Source organism: Amblyomma maculatum, chromosome 11 (assembly GCF_055883805.1).
Source record: "Amblyomma maculatum isolate TAMU_Amacu chromosome 11, ASM5588380v1, whole genome shotgun sequence".
Taxonomy (NCBI): Eukaryota; Metazoa; Arthropoda; class Arachnida; order Ixodida; family Ixodidae; genus Amblyomma; species Amblyomma maculatum.
This window is the reverse complement of record NC_139354.1, coordinates 66,605,887-66,632,819: the sequence shown is the minus strand read 5'-3', so window position 1 is coordinate 66,632,819 and position 26,933 is coordinate 66,605,887. Positions and strand designations below refer to the sequence as shown.

Here is a 26,933-nt window from a genome sequence, read left to right as displayed (position 1 = left end):
CAAGAACAATCCGTTTATTCACAACTATGAACCTAAGTACAACCCTAGATTCACATGTGGACAAATGTTTTCGACTACTGACTTCTGTGAAAGCTGTACAGCTTTCCTTTGTAGCCGTATGGCTGTGCACTGGGGTATGTTAAGTACTCTCAGTCCAAAGCCCAGTGAACTACATTCTGCCCTCTGCCGTTAGGGTTTCCTCAAATGTTATCAAACACTCATGCTACGGAACACAAGCAAAGGAGAGAGGCGCAAAGCACTCGTTTCCTCAACTTAGTGGTACGCTCGCCAACATGAGCAAACACACCTTGTGGCAGGTATGGCTGCAGTATGAGACAATTAGGACTAGCAAGAGGCAAGACACACAAACACATTTGTGTGCCTTGCCTCTTCTTAGATATTGTTTCGGTCCTGTAGCTTTTCTTTGTTTGGAATCATGAGCCAACTAGCCCAACAAATCCTAATGAACTTGTAGCCAGTCCATGACTTGTATGCGAAGGCAAACAACGCACGCAGTAGGCTGCAACTATGTTACAGAATTTCATCCATCCTGCATTAGCATCCTCAAAGTAATGTTCACGCACCATTACATTCACAAGCGACCAACCAGTCATTTCATCTAAAGGAAGGAAGCATCGATGTCTCGGCAAGATCAGTCACAGTGCGACCCTGGGGCTCTTAATTCACGGGCGCTTTAGGGAAAAAAGGAGGTCTTGACTAGCTCATAAGTGGCATAGCTTTTGTAGCACTACCAGGTAACCACACAATAGCAAACAACAACAAAAAAAAACCAGCTTGGATAATTAGATTCCAAAGATGCATCAAACGACAACAAACGATGCATCATGTGCCAAAGCTTGTCGGCCAGGTTGGATTGGATTGACTTTGAGGTGGGTTGCTCTCCATCCTGGCAGGACTAACCGAGCAGTAAAAGTTCTGTTTTCACTGGAGGATGAGTGCATGCCTCGGTATAAAAAATGCACGATACAAATAAAAGCAACTAATTATCAGCTCAGGTGCTAAAATGTGACACGATTAATTTCGTTGAAAATTTTTGTATAATGATCATATTCGATCGGTCATAATCAATTAGTCTGAGCAATAAACTTGCTAGTAATAGGAATATGGTCAGATGAATATCGTCACCTGCACAGCAGAATTTCTAGTTCAAATATTTTGCTCAGGAAAATTTCCAAGTGTGTCAGTTACAAGTTCACAGCCATAAATGGATATTCATGGATACTTCTCAGACGTCTCTGTGCAGATCTCCAATCCCCATCTGAAAATGGATGCTCCTCGTACATATACTGAATCTACGATGTGAATATCTAGATATGGACGTCTATAAGGCCGCCTTACGAACATCCTTTCATGGCAATAAAAATTCGGATCCTAATCAGACGTACCATAGATGCTCGTGGTTTACTGGACATAGGAGATTGCCTGTATTGATTCATTACTACATTCTGACTTTAAGTGTATGGCTTCATTCACTGCTTTTGTTGTACAGCTTTTCCTGTGAAATTTGAGCAAATATTTTAAAAATGAAAGCACATTAACTGTGAATTGAACCAAATGCGTGATGATGGCAGTAGACTGCAGCAGGTCAGTCTTTTTTTTGTTTTGTCTTTGAATAGATGAATATGTGCATCCAGTTCTATCTATTGCCTACAGAGCTCAGCTCCAAATCTAAGTTTAGCATCTGTTGAAAGCACTTAATAAAGTATTGCTTGCATGGCATGCCTCACATAGTCCTTGCTCCTGAATTTCAAAGAAAGGCCTCAAAATGAGGACAGAAGAAACCACTTGATGGGGCACTTGTCCACTGCACTTATACAGCTGTCAAGCATGCACTGGATGATCAAGGTTAGACGTAGGATTACTGCATAGCGAAGCGACAGGGCATTCTGTCATTTGTACATATTTGGACATCTAGCCCATGTTGCATTATGGCACAAATGAATGCGACTGGCTAACTGTTGCTGAAGTGATAAAGGGCCCAAGACTGCAGAATAAAAGAAAACAACCTTTTATTCTACTTCAGAGATGGAATGCTTGGTCAGGAGCATTCACTACGTGGACCATTGTGCGATAAAAGCAGGAAGCCCAGATACCTTTAATAAGAGTCACGTCATTAATGCAGCCAGACTTATTCAGCCGTTGCTTGCTTGAGCGCACCATGACAACTGGGTAAGTTATATGATTACATGGCGTTTATTTTGTACATTTTGTAATTTTCCTTTGGAGCAGCAGAAAGTGTCACTTGAGATGTGTCTTATTGTAAACAATCAGTGGTTCCTATACATCCTTCACAACTTTGCATATCACTTAAGTTCTGCTGCCAATATTTTAAAAAAAATCTTGAGTAATTCAACTAATCAGTCAGTAATTAGCCAACTTAAAAACATCCAAACTTATTGTAGACTATTGCCAATATCAAGAATCTGGTTCAGTTTGCATCTTAAGGTTTTCATTTTTTTAAATCCTGGCTCAAATTATGTGGCAAAAGATGTACATGCTATAACTAGTGCCATCTCACAGATTGCACCCTCGCTGCTCAGCGACAATTGTAGTTTGCCGTGTCACGACATTACATCTAGGTTAACGTTGAAGCAATCAATCGGCAAACAGGTAGCGGAAGTAGCTCAGCTACACAGCCAGTAGCAGGCCCGTGCATTTTGTTTTCCTTCTTCCTATAGCTTCAACAACAACCTAAGATAGCGAGGCAAATTCTTCTTTATTGTTCTTTAAACAAAACCACATAGTAACACCAAGTGTTTTCTTTATTAGCTTTACCACTGGGCTGACCAGTGATGAGAAGAAGCCAACTCTACTTGAGCCTTAAAGCCATTAGGGAGAGCATGCAGCCTGTGTAGGAAAAAAGAAAAGTAAAGTTGGCTACAAATATAAAAAGAAGGCGGCGCGGTCTGTTCACAAAGTAAAAGAGAGTAAAAGTGCAGTAAGAAATAGAAAAGGGAAGAAATGGCTGCACATTTGCAGCACTAGGTAGCGGTGGCACGAAGCGAAGGTGTGTTGTGTGCGGTTTTGCAGCGCTTGACTGGCGCTCTCATTTCACATCTATTGCCTCTTCAAAGACAAACAGCGGAAGATGACGCAGTGTAATTGCAAGGCTTTGGTTTTCACATGAAATCAAGTTCAGTTGTATTCATAGCCACGTTGCCTTCATTTAAGTACTCCAAGAAGATGTAAACAAAAATTTTGTAGCTAAAAAAGAGAAAATGGGACAAAGAGACGATATGAGAGATGGAAGGTGTTATGCACTTTTTTTTTTTTCATAAAACAAGATGTGTTAGTAAGTAGCCATTTAATTACCAGACATCTTCTTCAGAACAATGTTATCACCAACAACTGACGTAGTAAAGCCCCTGTTATAGCAAAGACTTTTGTCCGTCCGAGTGACTTTACGAAAAAGCGGTTCTACTGTACTGAAACAAAAGGCTTATAATGAAAAAAAGTAATGCCTAAACCCATGGGTGCACGGAAAGTGGGTAGTTTTGTCAGTGCCGAGGCTATGTTCTGCAGTGAAGTTATATCACGTGGACACAATGACCAGTGCTCAACACTCTGAGATCACAACAGGCTATCAGATGAATTGTATTTTGCAATAAGCGCCGCTATTTGTTTGATTTAAATGTGTAGCAGAAAACATACTTCCGTAAATTTGGCATTTTTTTCTGAATGTTCGTTCAAGTTAATCTAACCATTTTTTTTTCAAGTAGCACGGTATAGCAAATGGATTTGCAAGTTTCACCATGTTAACGGATTTTACGTGGAGATTTAAAAAGTTTAAAATCATCATCTTGCGCTAAAAGAGACGAAAATGACTATACTGGCAATGTGTATGCATAATCAGCAAGTATATTGTGTATACTGTAAATTTGTACTCCCCCCCTCCTTTACACTAGTTTTGAAAATCTAAAGAACTGTCTGATGACAGGTGATTTTTTTTCCAAGAGACAATAAGGAAAATTGCTCATGGTCATTAAAAAGCAATAAAGATTTTGAAAGCAAAAAATGGAAAGGGCCTAGCACGAACAGCAAATCTGGTGCGCTCAGCATGCAGTTATCTAAGGTTAATTTATTACTGAAATGTAATTACAAAGTATTATTTTGTGTGCTGTGTTGAGGTTCATGCAAGTTCGCCTCTGTGAGGGGGTGTACTTTGCTGAAGATAGATAGGCGTCACATAGTCTAAGGATCCTCCTGGAAAGAAGCAGTGAAGGTGCTTTGGTCACTCTTTGAACACTGAAACAGGAATGTGAGAGGTGCTTCTTGCGGCTGCAACAAGCTGAAAGCTGACTGACAGCTGACTGCGTCAACCATGCAAAGGCCCTAACCCTCGACAGGGTACCAGCTGTAACAAGTGAGCATTTCAACTTTTACCTAATTATTTTTTTCAGTAAATGTTGTGTCCTTTTACCTAAACATGGTACACAATCTTCACATGCTATTTAGTCAATGTTTATGCCACTCCTTTGAGCTTGGCTTTCCATGCATTATCAGTTACAATAATTTAACTTTGCAATAAAATAAATTAAGTACTGACATATTTTGAACATTTTGTTTTGCTTCTTATTTTGCAGATGGATCTGTTACACCAGCAAGAATTTTGAATGATGTTCTCTGTAAACTGATGCAGAAGATGCATGGTTGAAATGTTGAAAGAGTATAAATTGAAAGGCTATTCTGACCATGGAGATGAAGTTGCAGATGTATATTTAAAGACACGAATAAATGATAAAATTATGCCAAACACTATTTTAACTGCTTGCCTTCTTTTCTTGCAGGGCAGAGCTCGTGCACAATGGTCATCACTTGAATAGCAATGATATGGCCATGGATTCCATATGGCCCATTTTGCCCATATTGGCCATAATGCCTGTATAGCCCATAAAGCCTGTATTATCGCTGGCCCATATTGCCCGTATGGCTGTATATTGCCCATATCCCCATATCCGACAGCACTAGGTTCAAATTTAATGTGGGATATTTTCAGTATGGTAGTCTTGTTTCACGTCACAAAGTGATATAGCCCCATGGAGGTAGCTTTGAGGATGATCAAATAAATATTGCAAATATTTGCACCAATATGATGTGAACTCATACCCATTCTCTGCTTTCATCATCAACATTTCTTCCTCTGTTGTGCTGCTCACCATGAGAAGTTAACAGGCGTATGCAAATGACCACCTTCTTTTTAGACACTGAAGTACTTCAGCGAAGGGCAGGCAGATGATAATGGCAGGAATCAAGGTGTACTTTATATCTATTTGAAAGTACGTGCCGTTCTGAGAAAAAAAAAAGCAGTGGCAAGGATCGGTATGCTGGCCATAAGTTTAATGAATGTCGCTCTTTTGAGAAATAAGGTCTTTCTTTAATAAGGGAGTAATTACTCGTTGCATCCACCCAAGCGCAGCCATACGGCTACAAAGGAAAGCTATACAGCTTTCTCAGAAGCTTCGTAGTTAAAGAAAAATTCGTCCTGATCCGGGAATCGAACCCGGCACCACCGCCTTTCCGGGGCAGCCGCTCTACCGACTGAGCTAACCAGGACGGTCAGCAGATCAGATGGTAGGGCGAGAGCGAATTGATCTATAACTCGAAGTGGGAATGGTGTTGCTCAAATATTTAGGGGAATCCCCCAAGGTGGAGTAGATTTGTAATAAGGGAGTAATTACTCGTTGCATCCACCCAAGCGCAGCCATACGGCTACAAAGGAAAGCTATACAGCTTTCTCAGAAGCTTCGTAGTTAAAGAAAATTCGTCCTGATCCGGGAATCGAACCCGGCACCACCGCCTTTCCGGGGCAGCCGCTCTACCGACTGAGCTAACCAGGACGGTCAGCAGATCAGATGGTAGGGCGAGAGCGAATTGATCTATAACTCGAAATGGGAATGGTGTTGCTCAAATATTTAGGGGAATCCCCCAAGGTGGAGTAGATTTGTAATAAGGGAGTAATTACTCGTTGCATCCACCCAAGCGCAGCCATACGGCTACAAAGGAAAGCTACACAGCTTTCTCAGAAGCTTCGTAGTTAAAGAAAAATTCGTCCTGATCCGGGAATCGAACCCGGCACCACCGCCTTTCCGGGGCAGCCGCTCTACCGACTGAGCTAACCAGGACGGTCAGCAGATCAGATGGTAGGGCGAGAGCGAATTGATCTATAACTCGAAGTGGGAATGGTGTTGCTCAAATATTTAGGGGAATCCCCCAAGGTGGAGTAGATTTGTAATAAGGGAGTAATTACTCGTTGCATCCACCCAAGCGCAGCCATACGGCTACAAAGGAAAGCTATACAGCTTTCTCAGAAGCTTCGTAGTTAAAGAAAAATTCGTCCTGATCCGGGAATCGAACCCGGCACCACCGCCTTTCCGGGGCAGCCGCTCTACCGACTGAGCTAACCAGGACGGTCAGCAGATCAGATGGTAGGGCGAGAGCGAATTGATCTATAACTCGAAGTGGGAATGGTGTCGCTCAAATATTTAGGGGAATCCCCCAAGGTGGAGTAGATTTGTAATAAGGGAGTAATTACTCGTTGCATCCACCCAAGCGCAGCCATACGGCTACAAAGGAAAGCTATACAGCTTTCTCAGAAGCTTCGTAGTTAAAGAAAAATTCGTCCTGATCCGGGAATCGAACCCGGCACCACCGCCTTTCCGGGGCAGCCGCTCTACCGACTGAGCTAACCAGGACGGTCAGCAGATCAGATGGTAGGGTGAGAGCGAATTGATCTATAACTCGAAGTGGGAATGGTGTTGCTCAAATATTTAGGGGAATCCCCCAAGGTGGAGTAGATTTGTAATAAGGGAGTAATTACTCGTTGCATCCACCCAAGCGCAGCCATACGGCTACAAAGGAAAGCTACACAGCTTTCTCAGAAGCTTCGTAGTTAAAGAAAAATTCGTCCTGATCCGGGAATCGAACCCGGCACCACCGCCTTTCCGGGGCAGCCGCTCTACCGACTGAGCTAACCAGGACGGTCAGCAGATCAGATGGTAGGGCGAGAGCGAATTGATCTATAACTCGAAGTGGGAATGGTGTTGCTCAAATATTTAGGGGAATCCCCCAAGGTGGAGTAGATTTGTAATAAGGGAGTAATTACTCGTTGCATCCACCCAAGCGCAGCCATACGGCTACAAAGGAAAGCTATACAGCTTTCTCAGAAGCTTCGTAGTTAAAGAAAAATTCGTCCTGATCCGGGAATCGAACCCGGCACCACCGCCTTTCCGGGGCAGCCGCTCTACCGACTGAGCTAACCAGGACTGTCAGCAGATCAGATGGTAGGGCGAGAGCGAATTGATCTATAACTCGAAGTGGGAATGGTGTTGCTCAAATATTTAGGGGAATCCCCCAAGGTGGAGTAGATTTGTAATAAGGGAGTAATTACTCGTTGCATCCACCCAAGCGCAGCCATACGGCTACAAAGGAAAGCTATACAGCTTTCTCAGAAGCTTCGTAGTTAAAGAAAAATTCGTCCTGATCCGGGAATCGAACCCGGCACCACCGCCTTTCCGGGGCAGCCGCTCTACCGACTGAGCTAACCAGGACTTTTTTTTTTTCTTTATTCGAACCCGGCACCACCGCCTGGCGGTGGTGCCGGGTTCGATTCCCGGATCAGGACGAATTTTTCTTTAACTACGAAGCTTCTGAGAAAGCTGTATAGCTTTCCTTTGTAGCCGTATGGCTGCGCTTGGGTGGATGCAACGAGTAATTACTCCCTTATTACAAATCTACTCCACCTTGGGGGATTCCCCTAAATATTTGAGCAACACCATTCCCACTTCGAGTTATAGATCAATTCGCTCTCGCCCTATCATCTGATCTGCTGACCGTCCTGGTTAGCTCAGTCGGTAGAGCGGCTGCCCCGGAAAGGCGGTGGTGCCGGGTTCGATTCCCGGATCAGGACGAATTTTTCTTTAACTACGAAGCTTCTGAGAAAGCTGTATAGCTTTCCTTTGTAGCCGTATGGCTGCGCTTGGGTGGATGCAACGAGTAATTACTCCCTTATTACAAATCTACTCCACCTTGGGGGATTCCCCTAAATATTTGAGCAAGGTCTTTCTTTCTGTCAGAAAAGAACCTACATTGACTTGAGGTAAGCATAGTCACTTCGTAGAGAGACTGAAGAACAGATCTGAAGGTTTGTCAAGCAAAGCACGCTGAACTTGGACACCTTTATTTGATGTCAGCCCTGGCGAAAGCGACGACAGTTGTTCGCTTGACCGGGAGCCACATGAGGCGCAAAGTTGTACACATCGTCGGTTAGGGAGAAGCACTCGACTGGGCTTCTCTTTGCGGCCTCTATCAGGATATCCCAGACTCTGCTCAGGTCAGGTGAGGGGAGGTCCTGGTAATCTGTACCAAGAAAAGAAGGAAGAGTTATTTTGAAGATGTGATGCAGAAGCTATTAAGAGAAAAATGTAAAAATGTAGGCAGACTACCACTAGTCTTAAGGCTATGAATACGCTTGAGGCTTTAAAGACACCCCTTGTACGCTAAGAGCCATCAGTAAGATCAAGAAAGTCATGGTTCCAGTAGAAGGACACGTCTCCACAATATACAAAAGTTGCTCAACGTACAACATTTTAGGTTTGAAGCAAATTCCATGAACTTGCCAAGGTAGAAACTTATTGACCTGGGCCCGCTTGCACAAAACAATCTTAAGACTGTCTTAGCTAAGTCCACACTTAACTGGAGTCTAAAGAATAGGCCACTAGCATGGCCGCTTAAGACTGAGTCAAGACTGGGCTTCAGTCCTGACTTGAATATGTCGCTTGTATGATTGCGACTCTAGTGCTGTCTTGGTTAAGACACAAGGACGCCAGGTGTCTAAGTAGAGAAATTAGGGAAATACAGGGATGCGCTGGCACTGTCCCTGCTGTAAGATGTACACATTCCGTCAACTTTGCGTTGTGTAAAATCCGTGCCATTGCTTTTTGCGGTTTAAGATTGTGTTACGAGGAAAAATGCCCCAAGTGGTTGCTGAGGCCGTTCTGAGAAGCCACTCTGGTGAACATGAACCCGAAGCGTTCGACGTTCGGAACACGAGCCGTCTTAAGTGGTGGTGGTAACAACTTTTATTGCCACGAAATGAAAGGAATTATTTCGGGCTGGGGCGAGTCTAGGGTGGCCTCCAGTCGGGAGCGACCTCTTGAGCTCGCGTGACGAGGGCCAGTTGCGTAGTTTTCCTTGGGCTGGCCAACAGCTTGTCCCATTCCTCCGCTGAGGGAGCTGGCAAGAGTGTCTTTGGAGGGGGATTGCTGGCGCATTCCCACAGTATATGGTCTTGAGTGGCCTGCGTCCCGTCACCGCAGTGCCGGCATGCAGGGTTGAATTCTCCGTTTGTAATTAACGATAGTCGGTAGGGGCTAAGAATGGCCTTTGTTTGTAGGCGTCTGAGTGTCGTGGCTTGCGCCCGGTCGAGGTCGGGGTGAGGGGCGGGGTACGTGCGTCTTAGCTCGCGATAAAAGTTTGTTACCTCCGCGTATGTGCGCGGTGCCTCCACAGGCGCGTCCGTTCCCGATAGATCTCCCGTCTCCCGGTTGGTTAAGCCTCGGGCTAGACGGTCGACCCCTTCGTTTCCGGAGTTACCCGCGTGAGCCGGAACCCATACGAGATTGATGTTGTGATTGAGAGATCGGTTGCGCAGAATTCGCGCCGCGAGTGCGCTTACAGAATTTTTGGCGAAATTTTGAACGGCGCTTTTTGAGTCGCTTAGAATAGTTTTGGTGTGGGGATCCGCGATGGCCAGTGCGATAGCTACTTCCTCTGCCTCGCATATGGAGCTAGCATGAAATGTTATAGCGTTAATGAAGGTTGACTTTGGAGTGGCCATACATGCCACGTATGCTCCGTTTTTGATGTGCTGAGCTGCATCCACGTACACTGCTTGTGGATCGTCCTCGTACTGTTTCTCAAGGGTCTGTGCCCTTGTCTTCCTGCGGGCATCATGTCTACCTGGTAGCATGTTTTTGGCTATTGGTTTAACAACTAGTCTACTAGTTATGTCAGCCGATAAATGGGATGTTGCGCACACCTCCTCAGTGGGGTGGATGTGGAGCTTGTCGAGAATTACGCGTCCCGCAAGGCTGCGTGACAGGCGGGTCACTTGTGCTGTCTTATGGGCTTCAATTAGTTCAGATAGTGTGTTAAAAATTCCTAACTGCAGTAGTCGATCTGAGTTAGCGTATACTGGTAAGCTAAGGGCCGCTTTGTATGCTGTTCTAATTATGCTATTAAGTGCATGTTCGTCCCTACGACGCAGATGATAGTACGGGCAAGCGTACATGATTCTGCTTATCATAAAGGCTTGGATAATCCTGCACAGGTCGGCTTCTCTCATACCCCTGCGACGTGTGGCAATGCGTCTCACCAGCCCACCTATCTGGTGCGCCGTGACGCGTAGCCGGCGTATAGCTTCTGTGTTCTGCGTATTATTCTGAATCAACATTCCGAGAACTCTGATCGTGGCTACCGGGGGTATCGGATGGTTGTCAATGTGTAACTGGATAGGTTCTCGAGAATCTGGCTTTACCTGTGAAGCTTGTTTGTTCCTTATAACTAATAGTTCTGATTTAGCCGGTGAACAGGTAAGGCCGTTTGGTCTTTCTAAAGACACCATTTAAGTCTGGACTTAGCTCGGACTTTATCGTGCAAGCCGGCCCTGGTAAAACCCCAGCTACAAAATAAAAAAGAATACATAATTTTGTTTCTTTTCTGATATAATTATCAGCTACTGAAGATGACATTACAAAATCTAACAGATATATACAGCTTGGTGATTCAGGCGCACTCTTGTGAGCGCCGAAAATATATGTGCTGTGAGATTATCAGCTCATTGCTTTATTGGGTACACGCTAGATCCCCAGGTGGTCGAAATTACTCCGCAGCCCTCCGCAATGGCTCCTCTTTCTCTCTTTCCACTTTCACTCCTACCTTCCTCCCTTCTCTTACGGCGTGGTTGAGGCGTCTACAGTAAACAAGTGAGATACCGCGCCTTTCCCTTCCTGTAAATCAATCAATACATCAATCAATCAATCAATCAATCAATCAATCAATCAATCAATCAATCAATCAATCAATCAATCAATCAGGTGGCTCAGCTACAGAGCCTGTAGCAGGCCCGTGCATTTTCTTTTCGTTCTTCCTACAGCCACAACAACAACAAACGGCGTTAATTTCTTTCCACGCCGACAGGCGCTGCCAGCATGATAGGGGCGCCGCAGGCTTGTGACCTTTTCTGGTCGCCGCAAACAGCGTAGTTTCCACTCCTAAAGGTTTCTAGAATGCTCCATGATTCTGGCCTCTGGAGAGAGCAGCGCAAAGTGCAGACGGCGAGGCTTTTTTGACCGAACAAGCTTCATGCTCTATCGTGTAAAATCGAGGCGCGGGCGTCGTTCTACAATGGCGGGAAAAACTGCAGCCTCTGATTGCTTTACTTACCCAAACCCAGGGGGCTCGGTTGCTTCACGACATCGTTGTGCTGAGATTCCATGCCTTCTTCCGCTGGGAATTCACACCAAGTAGAAAAGGGGACGAATTTCTCACAGGCGCGGCTGCAGAGAACAGAACGCTGTGCTTCAATAGTGGCAGCGTGGCCTTTGAGGGTGACTTGGATTGGATTGGATTGGTTTTGAATTGGTACTGAGGCTTCCCCCTTTTTTTTACCAGGTGGACCAGAAAGGTCCCAGCCAAGTCAATTCTCTACTGTGACGGAGTCTGTCCCGCCCTGGCGCGACGCCACCAACCCTATTTACCTAGGTATGCCTTATCCAGTTCTCAAGCGTCGTTTGGTTGTCTTCACAGCCACAGCAGTCTCATCCCGCTGCGTCGCATCACTGTTCACCGCAGCGTCTCCTTGCGGCTGTCGAGACGTGAATCCCAGCAACTGCGGAAAAGTTGACCCGCTAGGCTGACATGGCATGAGCACTTGGCAAGTCAACACAATATGTTCGGTCGTCTCTGTCACAGGATTTTAGAGCTATAGTGAACTAGAATACTCACCTAGTGGCCCGAACGAAGGCGCGCGCCAACGGAACGGCTGAAGCAAAACGGCTCGCCTCCCGCAAGGGGCGCTGCCGCGCCTTTTACTAACCCCAAACCGCTGCCTCCGTGCTGCTGAAGGCAGTCGGAACGGACGCGGCATGCTTACGCAGCCAGCTTGCGGATTCGGCATGCGTACGCGGCCTGCGTACTCGGCCTGTGCAACCGGTCTGCGGACAGAAAGCTGTGATCATAGCGAAGTAATGCTTTATCAATAATAAATCGTCTCTTGTGTGCTGTCGGTCTGATTCTAGTGCTGTGTAGCCCGCAATGAGTGGCACGATGTCAAAGAGGAAGACGGACTCTCATTTGTTTTGCGCCGGGCTGTCGGCGTCTTTTTTTTCCGCTCCTAGAGAAGATGACCTCAGGAAAAGGTGGGAGCGCAATCTTCATAGGGAGTACAAACTACTGACAGAACCTTTGGTCTGCAAGCGCCACTTTGAGCCCGAATGCATATTTCTAGACTACGTGCACGTGATAAACAGCTCTGAAGTGCGAATTCTTCGTGGAATACCGTCTCTGGCACCTGGTGCGGTGCGTATACACTCCTACCTGACCTCTTACCTTTCTGTGCGAAGCAACGTCATGCACACGCTACAAGTAAGACTTGCCGGAAATTGGGTTCGGAATATTTTTCATCCTGGGTAAAAGTGAATCAATTGCGTTTCGGAGGCCGCTGAGCCATTTCAAAAAACAATTCCTAAATGTTCATGAGCGTAGGTGCGCGGACAGATGAATCGTAAGGGTGTATATAGTTCACCATATGCGCACGTATAGTAAACTAGAATATTGTTCGCAGGTAAACAAATTTTGCCTAAGAGGTGCATGTAAATAACAGACATCTATCAACAAATCAAACATTTCGCACCGCCCCTTCATGGTAGCAGACACCACAGAAAGACGCAATTTTTCACCGCTTCTGAACTTCTCAGAACGCCAAGGTGCGAGAAAAATGCTTATTTACACTGAAGCTAGTTAAAGCCAGCGGCATTCAGGATTATTTACTAAAGAAGCATAAATGCACAACCGTGGGGCAACGACACAGAGAAACACTCACAAGTGTCTGAAGCAGCATCAATGCCGCCGCTAGAAGACGTTGCAGTGGCGCCATCTCGTGGTTTCTACGCCAAAGAGCACGCCTGCGCCTCTCCGTTGGCGCCACTAGGATATTTAGAGCTCTTTCTTCCACCGTGATTTAGAGCGAACCCCTTTGGAGCCCATTACGGTGGCTAGATGGGTAGGTGTGCCGACCGGCAGGGCACAAAGCGTAGTTCCGCGTGCCTCCGCTTCATGACGACGAAACTGGCGCTGCTGTTCTCCGCCCGGTGCTCACCGGCTGATCGTCTGCTACTTGTCTCAATCGCATCGCGCGTTTTGTTAACCTCATTTTTGTTTAAAAACATTACTTATTACTTGCGTTATCAGTCAAAATAGTAGATGAAACTGAGACTTTTGCGGTCTGGCATTGAAACAATAAACAGACGACACTAGCTACCTGTTTTCTCGTCTGTTTGCTGTCTGTCATCGTCCACATGCAAGCGCCGTAGCGGAGCAGGCGCTGCGCTTTTTGTGAGAAGTGATCGGAATGAAGACCAAAAAGGACACAACTTGTGTCGCACCCTTCTGCAAATCCGGCTACAAGTCATCGAGAAAAGGACTGGAAGTCTCGCTGTTTTCGGCGCCGCGGGATCCCGAACTATTCAAAAAGTGGGAGCTTGCTCTTCATCGTGCCGACAAGAGGTTGCAGCCACACTCCGTTGTGTGTGAGCGTCATTTTGACCAAGAGTGTATCGAACGGGATTACAAATATATGATAGAAGGCAACGTTGTTAGCCTCCCACGTTCTCACCCACGATTGACGAAAGATGCTGTGCCTTCTGCCCTGCCCGATGCTCCTGCTTACCTGTCAAGAAAGGTGACCGCGAAACGAAAGACGAAGAATTCCACAGGCTGCCGCCCAACCAAGGCTGTCAGAAATGACAGCCACGACCTTGAGGCAGTGCCGGACGATCCAGTACCTTCAAGCTCCAGTGAAGGTATCTCTACGTCTGTAACTGAAGTGTCACCTCGTCCGGTTGACATTGACTTCACTACCTGCACGGTATCCCACAGCGGCTGGACACATCACTCTATTGAAGATTCTGGCGCCTCTGCGTTCTCGACATGCAGAAAAAGCGGACAGAGCATCGTTCTGGTGAAAGTAATACTCCTGGAGCACTGGGCGTCAAAACTGCGAGCCACCGTGTCCGTGCAAGGCGCCGTAACACAGAAGCTGGATTTGGAAACTCGTGAACAGGTTGGGGACCTTTTGGCTGACGTGGATGCCATGATTCCATGTCAGGGCATAAAATGCAATGACCAACTTGACACCGTCCTCGCGAACTCCAAGAATATAAGAATCCACGGAAACACAACATTCAGCTCCAAATGCGTCGGCATCGCCACAAGTCAAGGAGACTCCTGTTTGCGTTGCCGATACGCAAAAAAGTTGCTCCTAAATCAGCTGTCGTACAAAAGAACAAAGGACCGGAGGTCGAGGGAGCGCGAAAAGAAGAGAAAGCTTGTAACCGCAAAGTTCAAGAGACTGAAGCGAAATATGTTTACTCTTGAGACAAAACTGGAAGAGATGAGGAGGAAGAACTCAAAACTAGAAAGCTGCGCGCTCATGTCAAGAATAGAAAATTTGCCAGTAAGACAACAGTCACAAGTCATGGCCTGTTTAAATGCTTCAAAGCGGAAAAGCACGAAGGGTTTTAAGTACAAGCGCGAGTGGCTGCTCGAATGCTTGATAATGCGGATGAGGAGCAAACGGCTTTATGAGCACCTGCGCAAGGAGAAGATCATGCTGCTGCCCGGCAGAACGTGTCTCCAACGGTACCTGCGCGGATTTCGAAGCGGATTCGGCTTCAACAAACGGGTGTTTGCTGCCTTGAAGGAAAAATGCATATGCATGACGGAGCAGCAACGTCATGGCGGCATTATGATGGATGAAATTAAACTTTCCGAGAACCTGACAGTCAGTCACTACTTGGAAAAGTGAACGGTTTGGTGGACCTCGAAAAACTTTCATCTAGCTCCAGCTCAGAATTGGCGGATCACGCCCTAGTTGTTCTCTTCCAACCATTCACGGGAAAGTGGCACCAGGTGCTTGGCGTTTCCGCCTCGAAGGGGAATGTGAAAGCTGATGTGCTGGTAAAAATTACGGTGGAGGGTGCGATAATGGCAGAAAACGCCTCACTTTTTGTGGATTTCATAACAACAGACGCTGCTAGCTGGAATCGTTCGATGTGGCGTATTTTTGGAATTTCTGGGAAAGCAGGACAAGTTGTCTGCAAGTCGCCGCACCCTGTGGACAAGAACCGCTCCTTGCACTTCGTCTCCGATTTTCCCCATTTGGTGAAGAATGTAAGAAACAGCTTGCTCCAGCACCCTTTAACAACTCCTCATTGCATGGCATCCATCAGTCACGTTGATGCCGCATGGCAGCTAGATCAACGTAGCCATGTCGGCTTGAAGGCAATATGCCCAGGGTGCACAAAGCTGTTGTAAGGCCCGACACTTTCGAGAAGATGCGCGTAAATTATGCGTTTCGCTTGTTCTCTGATGATGTCCGGCGTGGTCTTTTCACGTATAGACAGCAGATTGAGCACAACCAGGGTTCAGTTTACGCGACCGATGAACTTGTCAAATTGATGCAGGAGATCATCAGCATCATGACTTCAAGATTTCCAGCTGCCGCCCTCCGTCCGAACTCAGCGAAAGCTCGGCGACTTCGTGACTTCCTCACCTATCTTGATGAGTGGCAACGCTGTGCTCAGAAGGAGGGATTCTTATCAGGGAGCACTGCAGAAGGCCTCCGAGTCACGCTGTCGAGCGCTCTTTCCCTCTTGGATTATCTGTCGTCCAAAATAGGCTACAGGTACTTAATGACCGCCAGACTAAGCCAATACATCTTGGAGCAACTGTTTGGGGTTTTGCGACAAATGACAGGAAGTAACGACCATCCAACCCCCGTTCAGTTCTTGATCTCCATAAACACTCTGGAGTTCATGAACTTGGCCAAGTCATGATCATGGGAATGTTTCGCCCGGTCTACTAAGCAGCTTGCTTGACACCGATGATGTCATAGCAAAAGCAGAGACCCAGCAGAGGTATGTGGACGACTTACTGGACATAGGGAATGTGCAGGCGGCACACGAAATGCTCAGCGCTTGCCAGCTTAACAACGACCACAGCAGCCTGGCGGTAGGAAAAAGTGATTCGCGGCTGATTTTCTATTTGGCAGGATACGTGGCGCGAAAGTTTCTTTCAAAGACTAAATGTGCCGATTGTGCCACTGTTTTGCTGGCATCGCCAGAAGTTCCCCTTCCGCCTGTGGCCGCTCTCACAGCCCACGTAAGCATGGGGAACTTAATATTCCCATCTGATGCTTTGAACAGTCTCGTGACATCTCTCGAGGAGACCTTCAGTCACTGCTTCACAGTCACTGAACTGAGGCGAGAAAGTCTCGCAGACTTCGCCTCTTTTCTGCAGCTCAAACCTCCGCCTATGATCGGTTGTGAGGAGCATAAGATTGAGATCACTAACAGCGTCGTAAAGTTTTACTCTATCATGCGCCTCCACTTCTTGGTCAAGAGCAAGAACCTGGCCCGTGAAAACGCGCGAAAAAAAAAAAAAGAAAACACCTGAAATCGAGACGCGTGCTTTGAACGCATAGGCACGATTTTGGGGTGTGTTACTTCACTGACTCAAAAACACTAATGTGTGCATGTTATTTATTGCACTTTCAAAAATTCAGCTAGAAGATACCGTTTTGCAATACAAGCTTATGCACTCTTTTTATTTTATTTATTCGCAAGGTCCGCTTACGCCCATGCACACGCATAAATCACAGCTGAGCACTGTCTTAATATATATTCGCGTTGCCTTGTGATGGCGTGGAACATTTAATGAAAAAAAAATTAAGAACGAGGAAGTGACATAACGGTGTTTGGAGCTTGCCTGAAAAATCGGGAACGCAGCAAACACGCTGTACGTAAAAAAAAGCAGCCTTAACTCGGCTCCCCTGCCTTTGTAATATGTTTACATCCCTTCCCTATTCCAGTAAGACATTGATTGATTGATTGAAAACATCTTTATTTATTCAGTATTCTCAGAACATGTGGGTGGGCCGCCTAGTCCGGTAGTCCATTGGCTGCTGCCGCTGCGCTGGCCCTCCCCACCAGCCAGTGCTGACGGTCAGGATCATCGCTGAGCAGAATAGCCTCCCACTGCTCCTCCGAGGGGTTGGGAATGGGGTCAACTAAGGGATTAAATTGGCATGCCCACACCATATTGTAGAGGTTAGCTACCTCTCCACAGTGTGGGCACTGCGGAGAGTATAGTGTAGGGTACCACAGGTGTAATTTAGCTGGTGTTGGGTATGTGTTGGTTTGTAGTCTCCTAAGGATGTTCTCTTCTAACTTATTGAGGGATTTGTGTGGTGTTGGGTACTCCTTTCTGGCTGTTCTGTATGGCGCGAGATTGTCAGCATACACTGCTAAACCTATCAGGTCACGGCACCCTTTATGGTCATCAGGGGGAGACGCCCGGTATAGAGGAGCTCGGGCATGCCTGTGAGCGGCTTCGTTTCCTCCTGGTAGTTCCAGGTGACCGGGAAACCAGATGATTGATGCTTGGTTGGGTGGGTGCTTAGTTAGCAATGACAACCCTGACTTATGAATTAATCCGTAATTGAAGTTGCGACAGGCGTTTTGAGAATCAGTGAGCACAACGGCATGAAGGAAAGGGACACCAGTAAGACAGCTTGTTTGCAATAAACTCATTGCACTTGGAAAAAAGTGAAGCGAGTCGCTTTCTGTCATGCGTGGCGACGGCCGGGGGAAACGGTCATGAACCGGGCTTTCGCTGGTGGCGCCACTGCGGCGTCATGAAGAAAAGGCACGCGTTACCCCCGCCGGTCGGCACACCTACCCATCTAGACACCGTAAGCCTATAGTGCCTAGAATATATTCTAGGCACTATAGTAAGCCCATTCCTGCGTTTCGCGCCGTCCTCCTCTCGCTGATGATGATGATAGCGACATTCGTAACGGCACATATGTCAATGCCTCCAAAAAGGCGCATTGCAAATATGCACGGCATGGCATTGGCCAGGATGCATTGTAGATTCAAACACACTCATTGACACGGAGTTTAGATATTTTTGAGATCTAGAGTAAACTTTAACAAAAATAAAAAGAAAAAGCGACAAATCTCGGTGAGGAGAAAACTTTCCGTTCTCATCAAAAAGAAGGCGTCAACTGTATTTTAAGCGATAATATCACTCGTATGCAAAACACTAATGATGCTACCCAAAGAGTTTACAAAGGCTGATATTTCTATTTCTTCCTGGCCCATAATTTCAACGAAGAATAAAAAATATTGGCTATGGCTTAGCTTGGTTAAGCCTGGTAATTGCGAAGCAATACGTGGGTTCTGCTATTGTACCGCTTGTGGTGATGCTCTGGTTATGCTTATGCTAGTATGGCTGCGTGATTCCAATCCCTCAACGGTAGGGTCCTCTGAGCAGTGTCACCTAGCTACAGATGCAGTATGGCTACGGTGATACTCTTGGCTGTGCTATGTTTTTGCTATGCTTGGCATGGGTAAACATGCACAGACCAGAATAACGACACACACATGTTACTCAATTAATCTTTTATTCAAACCTATAAATATGCTTCGGTGATCTGTGAAGAAATGACTCTTGTTCTGCACATCACTTATCGCATATTCGTCAGAAGGTCTGTAGATGATTAAGTCTAAACTGCTTCCGCACTGAGTTGTTGACACTGGTTGCAGTTGGTATAGTTCAAGGGAATATCTGGAGTCGAGGGTTCCTTCTCGGGTCGCTGCTGCCGCTGCTCCGGAGGTTCTTGGCACGTCGCTCCCGTTTGGCTGCGTTCCGAACTAGTAGTGCTGGAAGGAGACGCACATTCCACACTGTCGGCCAAACCTATAACTTCCTCACTTGCTTCTGCCGTTGATTCTGCTGCCGAAGACGCTGAGCGTTTTTCTCGCTTGGCTGCATCTTGAGCTCGTCGCTTGGAAATCCGTTCTTCTAGTTCTTCTTCTGTCTCCGTAGCTCGCTGATGCTTTCTCTTTGCAACCTGCCGAAGCGTATAGGCTGGAGGCGGCCTCTCATGGGCTTGACGAGAAGAGCGGGAGTGAGGCCGCGGCCGTGGCTATGCGCCGCGCAATGCGACGGCGTGAGATGGGGCCCCGTTTTTACACAGATGGTATGACGTCACGCAGCGAGGTCACGCGAAAGAAGCGTGGCTATGCGGCCGCGGCATGGCACGGGCTGAGGTGGTAGCTTAAGTAGTATTGCTTCGCAATAAAAACGAAACACGAATTCTTTAGATGACGCGAGTGGTGCTTCGAGTGGGGAGACACCAGATGATGAATTGCAACTGTCTAAATGGGTTGTTACTGGCCTTACAGGGGCTGGGACGGTAGGGCAACGCCGCTTGCGGCGGGGTCTAGCCAGCCACCAATTTTTATCTGTTGTAGGCCGTCATGGCACCCGCCGCCGCTTAGGGTTGCGGCGCGCGTCTTTCTCTCCCTCTTCTTTTTGCTCCACTTGCTCTCTTCTGTCTGCACGAGGCAGCGGGAGGCAAGACATTGACCCCGCCGGGGTGGTGCAGTGGTAAGACGCCCGACTACTGTGCCTGAGCACCCGGGTTCGAACCCGACCTCGGCGGCTGCGTTTCGATGGAGGCGAAACGAAGAGACGTCCGTGTGCTGTGCGATGTCAGCGCACGTTAAAGATCCACAGGTGGTCGAAATTACTCTGTAGCCCTCCACTACGGCTCCTATTTCTCTCTTTCCACTTTCACTCCCACCTTCCTCCCTTCCCTTACGGCGCGGTTGCGGTGTCCACAGAAAACAAGTGAGACAGTTACCGCGCCTTTCCCTTCCTATAAATAAATCGGGCAAGACATTGAAACGGAGGCGTCCGTGTGCTGTGCGATGTCAGCACACGTTAAATATCCCCAGGTGTTCGAAATTACTCCGTAGCCCTCCACTACTGCTCCTCTCTCTCTCATCTCTCTCTCTCTCTCTCTCTCTCTCTCTCTCTCTCTTTCCACTTTCACTCCCACCTTCCTGCCTTCCCTTACGGCGCGGTTAAGGTGTCCACAGAAAACAAGTGAGACAGTTACCGCGCCTTTCCCTTCCTATAAATAAATCGGGCAAGACATTGAAAAGGAGGCGTCCGTGTGCTGTGCGATGTCAGTGCACGTTAAATATCCCCAGGTGTTCGAAATTACTCCGTAGCCCTCCACTACTGCTCCTCTCTCTCATCTCTCTCTCTCTTTCCACTTTCACTCCCACCTTCCTGCCTTCCCTTACGGCGCGGTTGCGGTGTCCACAGAAAACAAGTGAGACAGTTACCGCGCCTTTCCCTTCCTATAAATAAATCGGGCAAGACATTGAAACGGAGGCGTCCGTGTGCTGTGCGATGTCAGCGCACGTCAAATATCCCCAGGTGTTCGAAATTACTCAGTAGCCCTCCACTACTGCTCCTCTCTCTCTCTCTCTCTCTTTCCACTTTCACTCCCATCTTCCTGCCTTCCCTTACCGCGCGGTTAAGGTGTCCACAGAAAACAAGTGAGACAGTTACCCCGCCTTGCCCTTCCTATCAATCAATTAGTTTTTTAAAAACTGAAATGGTGTCAGAAGTGGGGTCAAAGCCGACCCCGACGTAGCATCGCGGCAGCCCCGTCAACCGGCGACCGACCAGCAACTGCATCCAAGCGCTCCAGCAACTGCATCAAAGCGTTCCGGAGGCAAGCGACAAGCAACGCTTCGTAATGGCGGGAATGAAGCCTTGGAGGCCTTTCGACTTCTACAAGGACGCGTACTGGCCTGTATGGATGGATGAATTCGGGTTGATGAGGTTCGCGTCCGGACTACACGAGAAGCCAGACGAAGTTCAAATAAGGACTCTTTATGCAATGAACAGAAAATCGCGGGAGATTCTTCGATTGTCTCAGACGAAGAAATGAAGGACCTCAGCTTCATAAAGTCGAAGTTTCATAGCTACTTCGTCCACACCAAGAATACAGCCTACGAGAGTGCTCGCTTTAATCAGCGCAGCCAGCAGCTGGGCGAAACAGTAGAGTTCGCAACCGAGCTTAAGCTAGCCGATGCGAGTTTAAGGACATGAAAGAACGCCTAATTAGAGACCGGTTCGTAGCCGGTCTACGGGACAATACGTTATCGAAAGAACTGCAGATGGATCCGAATCTCGGGCTGAACAGTGATTTGGCAAAAGCGCGTACGAGCGAAACGGTGAAGAAAAAGCAAGCTGAGCTAAAAGGGGACGACATTGCGATCCCAGACACTTGCGTCGCCGGGGTAAAGTGTAAGAAAATGGCGTGTAGAAACACGTTTACACGCAGACAGAGGACTGCTCACCGCCAAAACAGATGTAGTTTCTGCGCCGGACCATCTCGTCCGAGAAGCAGTTGCCCAGCGCAACAAGAAAGGTGTAGGTTCTGTCGAAAGTTAGGCCACTTTGAAAAAGCATGCCGAAAAAAGAAGCAAGCAGACGGGAACCTCGACGGCGTTTCCGAAACCGATAAGAATAGAAATAGAACCCGCATCGGTGCTATGTCATTACTGTGGGGCTAACCGAAATAAAAAAAAAACAAAACAAAAAACAAAACATTCATCCAGAGCGGCTGCCTGAATCTGTCCAAAGTAGGACCATCGAGGGGAGTTGGCGGGATGTGCACTTTTGGCAATGCGGGAAAAATGTGGGCAGCCCCACAAGGCTGCCTGCATCGGTCCCTAGTGGGGCCCATCGGGGCTTTGTCTACAGCCCCCTTAAGGCCTACGTCGGCCCCTCCTGCAGCACCCACATTGAGCCCACCGGGGCTGTCCTGCATTGCCTACATCGGACCCACCGGGGCCCATCCTTCATAGCCCACTTTGTGCTATCTGAACGGTAGTACGAGATAATATCACGGAAGGAGAGAAGGCGCTTCCCGGCCTGTAAGGGGGCTCCATTCCTCTGGCCCGGACTGTAAGACCTCGGGCTGGAGAATTAGCCTCCTCGTTGACAGGGAGACCGGCATGTTCTGGCGTCCAGATAAGATTTATGGTGTGCCGATGCTGCCAGAAGCGTAATAAACATCAGTGGCGCAGGATATATAGCCATTGGTGCAATTTAGAATGGGAAATTTGGAGCCAGAGGTATTTTTGTAGCAGATGTAGAAATGTAGAGATGAGAGCAAGCGCGATGGCTGCCTCTTCTGCCTGTGGTGAATTGGTGATTATGGAGTTGGAAGTAAGCACCTTTGCTTGACTGTCGGCTTAAGCCAGGACCAAAGGGAGCCTGACGTATATTTCACTGCGTCCAAGTAGGCCACCTCTTGGTCCTTGCTACACTGTCTGTGAAGGGCGTGAGCACTCTATTCTGCGGCCCTCGTCTCGCTCAGGGTGCATGTTTTTAGGGATGGGAGGTATGTTGAGGTTAGAGCGGAGGTTAAGAGAAAGGGGGACGCCATCAGTAGGGTGTGTAACTGGATTTAAAAGGCCACTGTCCAGGGAGGGACCTTTTAAGCAAAGGAGCCCAGTGTTTCGATCAGGTACCAGATATAGTCTGTGCAAAATGGTACAACGATATGCGCGCCGAAAAGCAGCAAAAATACAAATCAAAGCTCTCTAATCCTCCCCGTCGGGAAACCAGCTTCCTCCTTTCTCTACGAGCCGCAAGGATGACGTCGTAGTCGAAAACGACATCCATTGGTCCATCTCACTGTCTGAGGGTGAAGGATGGGTGTCTACCGCTCGCTGTGAGCTTTCCCCTCGCCACGGCCGGAGTGAAACCAGCGGCGCACGCTCCCTCGCCCGTTCTTTTTTTTTTTTTTTTTTTTTTTTTCGCGCACGCGGAGTGCCACTTCCCGTCTGCCGCCAAACGCGGAGGAGGAAGGGGAATTTGTCTCACCGAGGCTAGACGACCGGGCAGGAGAGTGAAAAACCTTTGCGAGGGAACGGGAGGAGAGATACCCGACAGAATCGGGTGATTCGCTACTGAAAAACTAAAAGTTCTACCGAGCAATAACCTCACAAAATCTCACCAAATCGCATAGACTCTCATACGGTGGACATCATTATCATAAAATATTTCGTATAATTTATGATAATGTACAAGAAACTATGAGATGTAATACAATTATATGCGATTTTTATGTGATTTCTTATGCGAATTGAGTGAGATTGTCCGAGAAAATTTGAGTTTATTGCCTCATACAATTTTTTCAGTAGGGTTGCGGTGGCTGTAGCTGCATTATTAGTTACTCTTTTCAAAACATTTTGAGGCCTTGCGTTCTGGGGACGAAGCCTTACAGTCACCTGGGAAGAAAATATTTTTGACCGGAGGGTGGACAGTGGGCCTTTAAGTTTATTTGGAATAATAGAAGGCGGCCAGCCGCCGAGTTAGATAGATGGGATATTGAGAAGTCGGGCGTTAGATGTGCTGGGCGAAGTCGTACAGCCGCTTTCGTGCAACTTCTTTGCAGCGCGCTCACCCGGTCTCTCTCCTTTTGTTTGAGGGGGAGGTATGGGAGGGCATATGTGGCGCGGCTTTAATGTAAGCCTTGGTGAGGCGAAGTATAATTCGCTCGCGTAAGCCAGCCGGGCGGTTGGCTCTACGGCGAATCAGTCGGGTGGTGTGTTGGCTTTGTGCATGGAGATGTGTTTGTGACTTCGTGCGCGCTACAGTGCTCTAGAATATTCTTGAGCACTATATGCGCGCCATGGGAGTGAAGAACTAGACCCAGCACTAGGAACTGCACTATGGAAATATTTCAGTCTTTTATACTTCAAAATACAGGGGAGCAGGGTCACTAGAGTCATACATAAAGCTTGTAAGTGCACAGCCCACTCGGGACTGGCAACAATGGGCAGGCGCACTGGATCTGGTTAGAGAGTACTATTTTCCTCCTCTGCTCCATGCTTTCGGTAAAATGCTCTAGACACATTTAGCTGGCGTCAAGGTGATTTAAAAAAAAATGTCAATACCCTGCGATAATAACGCTTTATCGCTTTCAAGAAATGAAACGCTCGGTTTGGTGGCTGATTTTCTGCAATATAATATTAGGCGCATCCCAAGGATTTTAATTGCCCATTTTCCAAAGAACCATACTATTGTTTTTCGGCTACTCGCAGCTGTGAACGAGGCTTACAAAAGACCCTATTTTCCTTCTTAGATGCCGGTCTTGTAGAACCCATATGCGCGTCTGCATAGTAACGCAATCTCTGCGAGCCGCAGGCTTGCCCATACTGTATGTTCTTTTCTACCTTTTATTCTGCAATACCTACAATGACATAGCAGAAGGCAGCTGAGGCCACGAAGTCTGTAACGACTTCGGGACGTACATTGGGACCAATCGTACGCAGAATACCTTACTGTGGGCGGGGCTGTGTTCCTTTATCCTTAGGGTGAGTGCCTTCGCGAAGTTATGGGACCCGTCTGTACTGGCTGCCACGGTTTCCAGCCCCTTTTGAAGAAACGCTTGATTTTGGCATGGCTTCTAGCCGGCTTTAGCGTGGAGATGGTGAGTTTTCATTCATGGACGTGTCTACTTGAAATGAAAGTGCATAATTTGTTTTACTTGCAACATATATATGCTGATGAATCAATAGCGGAGTAGCAGTTTTTTCATTCTTACCAAAACGTTATTGGGAATATATTCGGTGATTCGGTGCTATTTGAAGCATTGGGACTTGCGAAAACAACAGTGGGATATGCTTTATAAATTAATTTCATCTAGGCTTAGAGCATGAATCAACGAAAGCTGTTATAAATCGATTTAATCAATTTCACTTTTATTTTGTTTTCCACGTGCCTGTGTGCAGCCTCGTGTTGCATTGAGACTAACCGAATTAATTACGTGTGACAACCTGCCACACCGGCTCAACTCTGCTGGCATTTTAACATCATTGCACTTGTTGAAGAAATTACTTTACCAACAAATTAATGTCCTACGGGTGACACTATAGGTTCTGGGGTAGAGCGTAGGTCTACACCAATATATGTGTACTTTTGCGCTGAACATTACTTTTGGGCACTTTTCGCCTGTACTAACTTTTAGCATCCCTTTATTTTGTTTCGTTTCTTTCATATATATCATTATTTTTGCTGTTCCTAAGACAAATAAATGCTAAGAACGAATAATCATCACGTAAAACTCTGCAACATGTTGCTGATCTTTTAATATATCCCCCCCCCCCCCCCCCCGCCCGGACCTCTCATGTCAGAGGCAGTGAACTTGATTCGAAATGAATACCTCTTCATTTAGTGACCGTCTTGAAAAGGTGCCATGAAAAGGTTCAAATCATGTAGCGTGAGTTATATGCTTCCAGAAGCCTAGAACTTTACGACGTAAGAATTGCACCGTGCTAATGTTTGATGCTTCTTCTACCCGCTGGCCGTCTTCCACTCTAATTTTTCGCATACAAAGATGCATTCACTTGCTTTAATTTTATCGACCCAAAGTGAGCGGTCAAACGCAAGATGTCCCAGAATTCCGACCCATTTTTCGTTCGTTCCGTTTGTGGGGTTTAACGACTCAGGCTATGAGCGACACAGTAGTGGAAGCTAGACACTGGAAATTTCGACCACGTGGGGCTCTTTAACGTGCACTGGCATCGCACAGCACACGGACGCCTTGTTTTTCGTCTCCATCGACAAGCGGCCGCCGAAACCGGGATTAGATCCCGCATCCTTGGGCACAGTGGTCGAGCGCCCTAACCACTGCGCCACCCCGGCGGGGAACACGCATTCTGTGCATCGTAGAAATTATTACCTAAGCAATCGATCCTGGTGCCAAAATGTTCAGCGTCGGTAGATTTCAACACAGCGATGCAGTTAGCCGCACTTCCTCCTTGGCGGAGGCTACTCTTCGTGCCACATTCACACCTCGTTTGGGACGTTTAGACATTTTAGACATATTATGATCACCAATGGCACCAGTCTTTTGCGCGTTTGTTCCAACATATCCAGAACTCTTAAAGACCCACTTGAGAGTATTTCTCGCTCTTGAAGACCCGACTACAACATTTCTCACTATGAGAATCCAAGTTAACGCACGGATTTGTAATAAAACTCACATGTATTTTCAGCTAAACTTTTCTTCTCTGTAAAAAACAACCCCATGCGCCTAATCAAACTTCCTGAATTTTTTGTGAACTAGTTTTCCTTGTTGCATAGAAATACTTTTGCGCATCTGCCCCCCTCCATCCCCCTAAAGAAGAAATAAAAAAAAAACAACTTTTTTTTTGTGCTGTGTCAAAGGTTTTCTGACCTTTTGGATGGCAGACAGTTTTACATCGACACGTGGAAGACTAACTGTATATGGTTCCTGCTTATTGGTTACAGGTACATAGTGAACCATGCACAATAAACCCAAAGAGTGAGTATATGCATTCTGTTGTCGGAGAAAAGTTGACGTATCTTTATCTAATGTGTCTGAAAACGGCTATTTATGCCTGCTTCGTGTTTTCGTTAAGATATACTAGCGATAATGGGATGACAGGTTACGTAAGCTTGGTTGTCGTCCCATGCATTAAAGCCTATGCCCCAGTTACTGGGCAGCATTTCAATATCATTGCACTCGCTCGTCTTCATGCCTGGTAGCTGACACTATCATTTTTCATGAAAATTGAAGAAAGTGGTTGAGATATCAGCCTCTATGCTCTTTCATCAACGCGCAAACTGTTGTTCGCGTGCGACCATACCACGAAATATAACGTACGCCAGAATAGGTGGAAATAATTCAGAGTGGAGAAAAATTCCAAACTGTGAATGGTCGTCTTGAG

General features: G+C 47.0%; 1 long non-coding RNA gene, 9 other non-coding genes and 1 pseudogene across 10 annotated transcripts; 2 read left to right on the top strand and 9 right to left on the bottom strand.

Annotated features, from left to right (window-relative positions):
• Positions 1-5,500: 5,500 nt before the first annotated feature.
• Positions 5,501-5,574, bottom strand: TRNAS-GGA (transfer RNA serine (anticodon GGA)). Its single transcript has one exon. It is a non-coding gene; the product is annotated as a tRNA-Ser (tRNA).
• Positions 5,575-5,784: 210 nt separating this feature from the next.
• Positions 5,785-5,858, bottom strand: TRNAS-GGA (transfer RNA serine (anticodon GGA)). The gene has a single exon. It is a non-coding gene; the product is annotated as a tRNA-Ser (tRNA).
• Positions 5,859-6,069: 211 nt separating this feature from the next.
• TRNAS-GGA (transfer RNA serine (anticodon GGA)) lies at positions 6,070-6,143 on the bottom strand. The gene has a single exon. It is a non-coding gene; the product is annotated as a tRNA-Ser (tRNA).
• Positions 6,144-6,354: 211 nt separating this feature from the next.
• On the bottom strand, positions 6,355-6,428 carry TRNAS-GGA (transfer RNA serine (anticodon GGA)). The gene has a single exon. It is a non-coding gene; the product is annotated as a tRNA-Ser (tRNA).
• A 211-nt stretch (positions 6,429-6,639) lies between these two features.
• On the bottom strand, positions 6,640-6,713 carry TRNAS-GGA (transfer RNA serine (anticodon GGA)). The gene has a single exon. It is a non-coding gene; the product is annotated as a tRNA-Ser (tRNA).
• Positions 6,714-6,924: 211 nt separating this feature from the next.
• On the bottom strand, positions 6,925-6,998 carry TRNAS-GGA (transfer RNA serine (anticodon GGA)). Its single transcript has one exon. It is a non-coding gene; the product is annotated as a tRNA-Ser (tRNA).
• Positions 6,999-7,209: 211 nt separating this feature from the next.
• Positions 7,210-7,283, bottom strand: TRNAS-GGA (transfer RNA serine (anticodon GGA)). Its single transcript has one exon. It is a non-coding gene; the product is annotated as a tRNA-Ser (tRNA).
• A 211-nt stretch (positions 7,284-7,494) lies between these two features.
• On the bottom strand, positions 7,495-7,568 carry TRNAS-GGA (transfer RNA serine (anticodon GGA)). Its single transcript has one exon. It is a non-coding gene; the product is annotated as a tRNA-Ser (tRNA).
• Positions 7,569-7,853: 285 nt separating this feature from the next.
• Positions 7,854-7,927, top strand: TRNAS-GGA (transfer RNA serine (anticodon GGA)). Its single transcript has one exon. It is a non-coding gene; the product is annotated as a tRNA-Ser (tRNA).
• A 78-nt stretch (positions 7,928-8,005) lies between these two features.
• On the bottom strand, positions 8,006-11,609 carry LOC146174019 (uncharacterized). Its single transcript, XR_014701925.1, has 2 exons — positions 11,464-11,609; positions 8,006-8,376 (listed from the first exon to the last, which is right to left on the bottom strand). It is a non-coding gene; the product is annotated as an uncharacterized LOC146174019 (long non-coding RNA).
• A 9,308-nt stretch (positions 11,610-20,917) lies between these two features.
• On the top strand, positions 20,918-21,740 carry LOC146174018 (uncharacterized; annotated as a pseudogene).
• The last annotated feature ends 5,193 nt before the right edge of the window (positions 21,741-26,933 follow it).